Source organism: Ursus arctos, chromosome X (assembly GCF_023065955.2).
Source record: "Ursus arctos isolate Adak ecotype North America chromosome X, UrsArc2.0, whole genome shotgun sequence".
NCBI classification, from domain to species: Eukaryota; Metazoa; Chordata; class Mammalia; order Carnivora; family Ursidae; genus Ursus; species Ursus arctos.
Window position 1 is genome coordinate 13,983,569 of NC_079873.1, and position 9,678 is coordinate 13,993,246.

Consider the following 9,678-nt stretch of genomic DNA (forward strand, 5'->3'; position numbering starts at 1 on the left):
TAATGCAATCCCTATCAAAATACCAACAACATTTTTCACAGAACTAGAACAAATAATCCTAAAATTTGTATAGAATCACAAAAAAACAAAAACCCCAAATAACCATAGCAATCTTGAAAAAGAACGAAACTGGAGGTATCACAAGCCCAGATTTCAAGATATATACTACAAAACTATAGTATTCAAAACAGTATGGTACTGGCACAAAAATAGACACATAGATCAAGAGAACAGAACAGACAGCCCAGAAATAAACCCACAGTTATATGGCCAATTAATCTTCAACAAAAGAAGCAAGAATATGCAATGGGAAAAAGTCTCTTCAATAAATGGTGCTGGGAAAACTGGACAACTACGTGTAAAAGAATGAAACTGGACCACTGTGTTACACTATACACAAAAATAAACTCAAAAAGGATTAAGGACTTAAATGTGAGGCCTGAAACCATAAAAATCCTAGAAGAGAGCAGAGGTAGTAATTTCCTTGACATTAGCTATGGCAACGTTTTTCTAGGTATATCTCCTGAGGCAAGGGAAACAAAAGCAAAAATAAACTACTGGGACTACATCAAAATAAAAACCTTCTGCACAGCAAAGGAAACAATCAACAAAACTCAAAGACAACCTACTAAATGGAAGAAGATATTTCCAAACGGCATATGCAATAAGGGGTTAGTATCCAAAATATATGAAGAACTTCTACAATTCAGCATCCGAAAAACAAAAAATCCAATTAAAAATGGGCAGAAGACATAGACATGAGCAGACCTTTCTCCAAAGAAGACCTACAGATGAGCAACGGACACATTAAAAATGCTCAACATCACTCATCATCAGGGAAATGCAAATCAAAACTACAATGAAATATCACCTCACACCTGTCAGAATGGCTAAAATCAAAAAGACAAGAAATAACAAATGTTGGTGAGGATGTGGAGAAAAAGGAACCTTTGTGCACTGTTGGTGGGAATGAGAACTGGTGCAGCCACTATGGAAGACAGTATGGAGGTTCCACAAAAAATTAAAAATAGAATTACCAGACGATACAGTAATTCCATTACTGGATATTTACCCAAAGAATACAGAAACACTAATTTGAAAAGACAAAGATTGAGTGGTTGCCACTGCACTGCTGACAAGCAGCAGTTGTTTCTCCACATAGATCCCAGGAGCAGGAGATTCAGAATCAAATCTCTTCTCCCTCCCCATCCTGCTTACAAATCACTTGAAATTTATGTTAGCGGAACTTTACTTGAGTGAGATTTTTTTGATCTTCAGCTACGATTTTTGGCTTTGTGAGAAACCTTATCATCAAAGACAATGGTCAGCAATGTTACCTACAAGACAGATCCTTGTTCCATGAACTCCCATGAGTTCACTGGGACTCTCGATACTCTTGTGGTCAAGAAATCTGATGTGGAGGCAATTTTCTCCAAATACGGCAAAATTGTGGGTTGATCTCTTCTTAAGGGCTTTGCCTTTGTTCAGTATGCTAATGAGAGAAATGCCCAAGCTGCTGTGGCAGGGGAGGATGGCAGAATGACAGCTGGCCAGGTGTTAGACATTAATCTGGCTCCAGAGCCAAAAGTGAACCGAGGAGAAGCACGTGCAAAACGGTCTGCAACGGAGCTGTATGGCTCCTCTTTTCACTTGGACTATGACGGTCAACCGGATTATTACGATAGGATGCAGCCGGTTTACCCAGCACGTGCTCCTCCTCCTCCTATAGCTCGGGCTGAAGTTCCCTCAAAATGCCGCTGTGTATCAGGAAACACCTCAGGAAGGGGCAGCAAGTTCTAAGAGTGGACAGTGAGGGTCTTCTTCCAAGTCTGAGAAGTTGAAAGGAGATGACTTTCAGATCATTAAGAAGGAGTTAACCCAGGTAAAACAAAAAGTAGGTTCTCTACTGCAAAGCCTGGAAAAATCTGAAAAATAACAGAGCAAACAAGGAGTAGGGATGAAGAATGATAACTGAGAAGAGGAGCAGAGTAGCTGCTCCCTGAAGAAAGATGAGACTAATGAGAAGACGGAGTGTGAGAGGGGTGCAGATGACTCCGCTGCGGAGGGGGACCTACCAGATGATGACGACAATGAAGACTGGGGGGGATGAGCACCTGCAGTTGAATGAAGGATGATGAAAAAGAGGCCGAGGAAGGAAAGGATGACAGAGCATCAATGGCAAAGATGACTCTTAAGCATACAGTGGGGTTTGGAAATTTTGTCCCATTATTTCTTTACTTACGCACTTGTGTAAGATCAACATTGTCACCAGAGCCCATCTCCTAGTATCTTCTTCAGCACACGCTCACTACTGTCCCCATCCTTGTCCTTCCCATGCTCATTAATTCATATTTCCCTGTGCCTAGTCCCATTTTCACTTTCTGTGACACTCCTAGGCATTATGTTTAAGTCTTACTCTGTAATTTTTGCTTTTGCTTTTGATTCCTCTTTATGACTTAATGATGAAACGGATGTGTGGTTTTTATCAACGGTCTCCAAAATAAGCTCTTGTTATGCAGGGAGTACAGTTCTTTCCATTCATACTTGAGCTCAGCAGTTGCTTCCCTAACTGCAAAGGCATCACATCAGTTGAGAAGCACTTGAGAACAGCTCTGAGTTCAAGGTTTGTGTGTTATACCCCACATAAGAGTGCTATGTGGGGCTGTCCAACACAAACGTAACAATGTATTTTTGTGAATGAGAATTGGCATGTCAAATGCATCCTCTAGAAAAATAATTAGTGCAATAGTCTTAAGATTTGTTTTCTAAAGTGGATACTGGAGATTATTTTTGTGAACAACCTGATGTTTGGGACCTTGTTTCTCAAATAAGTCCTTTTTAAACCAGAAATCTGGAGGAAAAAAAATATATGCACCCCTATGCTTAGTGCAGCGTTATTTACAAAGTCAAATTACAGAAGCAGCTTAAGCGTCCATCAACAGAAGAGTGGACAAAGAAGATGTGAGATATATATATCTCCATCCATCCATACACACAACGGAGTATTACTCAGCCATAAAAAAAGAATGAAATTTTGCAACAACATGGATGGATGGAGCTAGAGGGTATACTGCTAAGTGAAATAAGTCAGTCACAGAAAGACAAATACCATGTGATTTCACTTATATGTGGAATTTAAGAAACAAAACAAACAAACAAAGTAAAAAAGAGACAAACCAAAAAACAGACTCTTAACTGCAGAGAACAAACTGACAGTTAGCAGAGGGGAGGTGTGAGGGGGTGGGGGATGGGTGAAATAGGTGATGGGGATGAAAAAGTACACTTATCATGATGAACACTGAGTAATGTATAGATTTGTTGAATCACTATACTATATACCTGAAAATAATATTATACTATATGTTAACTATACTGGAATTAAAATAAAACGTGCACTTTCTGAAAAAAATAAATAAATAAAAAATAGGGGTGCCTGGCTGGCTCAGTTTGTAGAGCATGTGACTCCTGATCTTAGGATCATGAGTTTGAGCCCCACATGTGGTGTAGAATTTACTTACTTACTTAATTAAATATAAATGTAGTTGAGTTTTGTGTATTGATGGAAACTCCAAAGATCATAACTGGACTCAAGAAAAAATTGGATAGATTTTAACTTTCCAGGAATGCATCTGAAGCATTAAGTGAAACGAAACTATAATTAAATTATAATCACTTTTTAAATATAATTTCTATATTTCTACTCTAGGGCTAATTTAGATATTTTTCATTCATTGATATGAAAAATCAAAATGTATATTTAAGACAAGACATTCTTGGGATGCCTGGGTGGCTCACTTGGTTAAGCACCTGCCTTCAGCTCAGGTCATGATCCCAGGGTCCTGGGATCGAGCCCCACACTGGGCTCCCTGCTCAGTGGGGAACCTGCTTCTCCTTCTGCCTGTCACTCCCCCTGCTTGTGTTTTCACACACACACTCTCTGTCAATTAATAAATAAAACCTTAAAAAAAACAACTTGTAAAAAAAAAAAAGACTAGACATTCTTTTCCTTATTTCTTCGTATATGTCCAATGTTCAAAATTTCTGTTTGTTGCTTTTATATTTACTCTGCTCCAACCAAATCCTTTACCAATGTGGGTAGTTAAAATCATTAATGGTTGCTCCAGACATTATTTCCAGAAGAAAAACTTTTTCTTATTACCTCATTTTCTCAATTTTCATCGGCTGTTAACATTTCCAAAATTTCATCATGGACATTCTCTGTCAATTCTACTTTACTATGGGTTACTACTGGGTTTTTTTGGATAAATATAAGAAACCATATCAGGAAAATCCTTATATACAAATCACAACAATGGAAAGGTGAGGTTTAAATTACCCAGTAACTTCCTTAGTTCTTAACACATTTTAACATGTACAGAAAAATTTAAGAAATATGGGTGCTCTGCACATGTACCCTCATAATTCCTTAGTGATTGACTTCAACTGGCTGATGTCTTTTATGAAAGAAAGAAAAGAAAGGGAAAGGAAGGGAAGGGAAGGGAACAGAATGGAACGGAAGAAATACATCTCCTAAATGAAGCAATATTGATCTTCAAGCAATACTCTTGAGAAATGTTTCTATCTTTATTTCAAGGTGGAATCATAATGAAAAGATCTCTTTGTTAGAATCCTTACCTACTCCAAGTGAGGCTGGGGCATACTCAGCTCGAAGGTGGGTTTCTAAAGAGGCTGGTGATGGGAGGCTGATTTGGAGTTGAAATTTTTCACCCAGGGGAACTAAATACACCAAGATGAGGAACGTTGAGACCAAAGGGGCCCAACTTGAGTCAGAACCAGAGAACAAGGCCAGAGGTCCATGCCCGGAGGACCAAGAGCCCAGGTGTCTGTGAGATAAAACAGGAACATGCAAACCCCAAGCCAAGCTCTTTAGCAAGGCTGCTAGACAGATCAGGGTTCCTATTGGCTGACTAGTCCAAGGCGTCCAGCAGCTGAGAACCAGCCTGGGAGTTGGAATTCTGAGCACAGAAAGGAGCTGGCCCCTCATGCTGCTGGGGTCCAGGCTCCCCCATCCTCTATCACTCACCTTTCTCTGACCTTGCCCCCTAGTGCCCAAGTATACAGTCCCGACCAGACTCAGCCCCTGGCTTCCCGACCTTGCTGGTTCTGCGCTCTGCGTTTCCAGCCCCAACTGCTCACCAGCACTGTTGGCTCCTTAGTCTGATGGGCTGAGGTGCTTTGGATTCTTTCTCCTGTCCATATATGGCTCCTTTAGATATATTCCTTAACCCCTCTTGAGGAATTTCCCCATAATAGTTAAGGGAACTATACATACTGTAAAGGAACTAAGGTACTATAACGAGGAGACTCTCCAAATTCAGTGGCTTAAAAAATCAAAGAAGTTTCTTTTCCTCTCAACATTATTTCAGAGTAAAGGGTTCTAGATTCATGGGCAGCTCTGCCTCCTGGAGTCATTCAGGGACCCAGGTCTTCCACTTTGTAGCTCTCCAAACTCCTAGGGTAAGGGTTTTTTAACCGATGGATAAAATTCAGGAGGTTCGTGAACTGGAATCAGGGGGAAGAAATCACCATTACTTTAACTAAGCTTGTATTAGTTTTCTACTACTGCTGTAACAAATTACCACAAACGTAGTGGCTTGAAACAGCACAAATCTATCCTCTTGCAGTTTGGGAAATTTGAAACCCTAAATCAGTTTCACTGGGCTGAAGTCTGGGTGTCAGCAGGGCTGTGTTCCTTCTGGAGGCTCTAGAGGAAGGTCCATTTCCCTGCCTTTTCCTGTATCTGGAGGCCACTTGCATTCCTTGGTTTGTGGCCCTTTCTCCCTTTTCAAAGTCTGCAGCATAGCATCCATCACCACACTGCCTCATCCTCTTCTGTTGTCCAGCCACCTCCTACCGCCCTCTTGTAAGGACACTTGTAATTACACTTAGGGCTCATCTGAACAACCCAGGATGATCTCCCCATGTCAATACCCTAACTTAATCACATCTGCTGTGAAGTCCCTTTTACCATGTAGGGCTACGGTCACAGGTGCTGAAGATGAGAACATGGAGATCCTGGGCCACTACTGAGTCTATCATAAATCTCTCATTGAAACTTAGCATTCCTTACATTAAGAATATAGACAACAGGGGCGCCTGGGTGGCACAGTGGTTGGGCGTCTGCCTTTGGCTCAGGGCGTGATCCCAGCGTTGTGGGATCGAGCCCCACATCAGGCTCCTCCGCTATGAGCCTGCTTCTTCCTCTCCCACTCCCCCTGCTTGTGTTCCCTCTCTCGCTGGCTGTCTCTATCTCTGTCAGGTAAATAAGTGAGATCTTTAAAAAAAGAAAAAAGAATATAGACAACAATCCACAGTAGTATCAGCAGTACCTGGAATTTTGTTACCAGTAGAGACCACAAATACTCTTCACATTGTAATGATAGCTATTGCAGATATCTTAAATTTATGGCAGTCATTAGACCCACTATCAGATCTTGTTAGCTAATGCATTACTTAAAATGTATATATAGTACTATTTCACATATCTGGTTTTGTAAAGAATATTTTATAATACAAATGGCTTTCTGTTCATTCTTATGTAATTTTACTTCACGCATTTAAAACTTAAATCTGAGGGGTGCCTGGGTGGCTCAGTTGGTTAAGTGTCTGACTCTTGATCTCAGCTCAGGTCTTGATCTCAGGGTCATGTTTTCAAGCCCTACTTTGGGCTCCACCTCGGCGTGGAGACTACTTAAAAAAGAAAAGAAAAGAAAAAGAAAACTTAAATCTAAAAGATTCTTTAGCATCAAATTAGCATAAAACCTCTGCCCTAAAGCACTGTCACCATCTGCATGGTTGAGGCTTTGTCTGGTTCGAGCCTGAAGGAAGTAGGAAGAGAGCGTAGAAGAGGTATATTCAGTGTCTTTGGGCCCAGTCACAGAAGGGACACCCATTATTTCCACTCACTCTATTCTCAAGAACATTAGCCTGCCTCAGAATCCCCTGGAGGACTTGTTAAAACAGACCATGGGCCCCACTCTCAGAGTTTCTGTTTCACTAGGTCGGGGGAGTGGGGCCCGAGAATTTGCATTTCTAACAAGCTCTCAGATAGTGCTGATGCTCTGAGAACCACCGGAATGCTTGGTAATGTTGTAGAGCCAGGCAGTCAGGTTTACGTATAGTGCGGCTGTAAGAGAGACTCAAATGGAAGAACATGGGTAGGTATCCAGTGTGTCTGGCAACAACTCTTTTACTGTGGAAAAGGGGGAGATTTGATTTTGATGATCAGCTACTAGCCTCCACTACAATCCCCTTCTAGAGTTTTATTTCTGGCCCTGACCTGACTCTCCCATGAGCTCTGTAGCAATCTGGGGTCTTTCCCAGACAGATGCCCAGAGTGAAGGAAGAGGTGCCTAAGTAAAGGGAAAGCTGTCCTTGTCCCGTTCTGAGGACTCTGTATGGTTGGGAATACCCAGGAACATCTCCCTTGAGGCTTACTGGGTGCATATTTCTCTCTGCTGTGGTCCCAAGAATGGAGTAAAAACACAGCTCTTGATGCCAGATTCAGTTATTCTCATTGAGTGCCATGCCCGCATAGCTCAAGAGGGAAACTAGAATCCCACACTGCTGTCCTGAATCCAGGAAACCTCAGTAATGAGCTAGCACAACAAAAGAGCAAAGATGAACGGATGTAGGCCACCAATTAGACAGTGTAACATGACCAAGTTTGTTAATGTGATAGTGGAGAGGATCCCACCACACCAAGTAAACTAACTAAAGCTATTCTTTATGTTAAGTAGAAGGTGACTTTTGATAGGTTCTATAATCAAGTTGGAGCTTCTCTTAAACAGCCCATACACTGCCCAAGCAACATGTGATGCGGCCTGATCAACTGTCTTGAGTCGCTATGTTGAGCAGCTTGGCACAGTAAGCAGGTTTCCAGGGACATCAACTGGGCAAGGACTACGAGGGGAATTTGGGAAAGTTAAAAAAAAAAAAAAAAACCCTTAGCCTTTACATTGCCATTTGTCAAACAGAGATTGCACCATCCGTCCTGAACAAGAGGCAATTTGGCATATCACAACAGGCGTGGCTTCTGAAGTCAGACTACCTGGGTTCACACGGTTGAAACCTGGGAGAATGGCTAAATCTCCTTGAAAAGGGAGCCTCAGTTTCTTCATGCATAAAGTGGGGTTGCTTATACTAACTTACAGCTTATGGGTGGAGGCTTAAATTGCACTGGTGAAAACATCTAGCCTGGTGCCCAACCCACTGTAGACACTCAACTAATCGCCGGTGCCTTGCTCCCCGCCGCCCCCCCCACTCTTGTAAATGTCTTGCTTGGTGAGAATTTGGATAGACCATTCGCTGTTACTGAAATAGAGGAATAAGAAGCTATTGAAATCTGCAGCAAAATAAAAGATGTATTTAGAGCAGCAAGGGATTGGCTGTGACAAGAATAGTCTGCATATGGGAATTAAGCCGCAAATGATGGGCAAAAAGAGAGAACTCGGGCTACATTTTTAAAAAGACATGCTTACTAAGGAGGAAAAATACATTTTTCCTCAACCCCCGCCAATGCAAGGTATTTTTCTCAAGGACTTCGACAAGAAGGGTAAAGCTGAGGTTCTCTGAAATAAACGCTGGAGCTCTCAGTGTTGCTTTTCTCAAACCAATTCTCATAGCTGGGCTTTGTCAGAGAAACTTCATGAACTACAATTGTGATTTCAAGAATCACTATACCAAGAGCCCTTAAACCACTAATGGAGAGAAATTTGGGTCTTTTCGTACATCCTGCTATTTCCTTTCAGATCATGAAAGTTCCTTATAGGAATGGCAACCAGTTGTTTTGATTCTGGTTGCAATGGCCCTGGACCAAGGGCGAGAAAGCATCCCTCTGTTTGCAGCCCGGCTAGAAATACCCAATCATACGAGAAAGGAATTTTTCCCCAACAACCTCCTTTAGTCGCCTATGGTGGACCTGATTAATTCAGGAACGCTGAGTCCAGGAAAATGCTTTTCATTCCAGTTAAGCTCTTTCTGGCTCTCTTTTCCTTCCTCCATTCAAGGAGTCTGAAGACGCACTTTCTAAAGCATCCTAGTCTCTTACACAGGAGAGGAACATTTAGTCCCATGAAAGGAATACAGAAATGATTCCTTCTGGATGGCTTTTGACTCAAGGGATTTCTGTCCTTCAGTGTCTTCAGAAGGTGAAGACAATTCTGATTTCTATGGCATTGGAAACAGGGCAGACAGCCATTCGGGGTGGGAAAATGGAATAATGAGGATAACAACAGCAAGGCCAAGAAACACGTCTGGGGCGAAACCATTGTGGGCGTGCGTATTTCTCCTCATCTCCGCCTTCGGCACCCCGTTTGAGTGATAACATGCCCTTGGTGCTGAGCAAAGCAGGTTGATTCCATCCATCCTGTTCTCTGTGTTCCTCTTATGAGGAGAGCAAGACTGTAAAATGATGGTGAGGATAGTAAATTTTTGTTATTTATTGGCAGGACTTTCTATGCCCTTTGCTAAAAGCTCTCGTTGGGAGAAGCAGCAGCAAGGAGGGAAGTATTTCTTTAGCATAGTTGTCATTTTTCAGTGAATGGAATGTAGTTACCAAGGTCATAAATGCTGCTTCTATGTGGTCACAGAGTAGTATCATCACGAGTGCCAATATTTCATACTGAAGTTAAAATCAATTAATTCATTAAAATTGCC

General features: G+C 41.7%; 1 pseudogene; it reads left to right on the top strand.

The window, feature by feature from the left end:
- Positions 1-1,305: 1,305 nt before the first annotated feature.
- LOC113242200 (heterogeneous nuclear ribonucleoprotein C-like) lies at positions 1,306-2,195 on the top strand (annotated as a pseudogene).
- Positions 2,196-9,678: the final 7,483 nt, after the last annotated feature.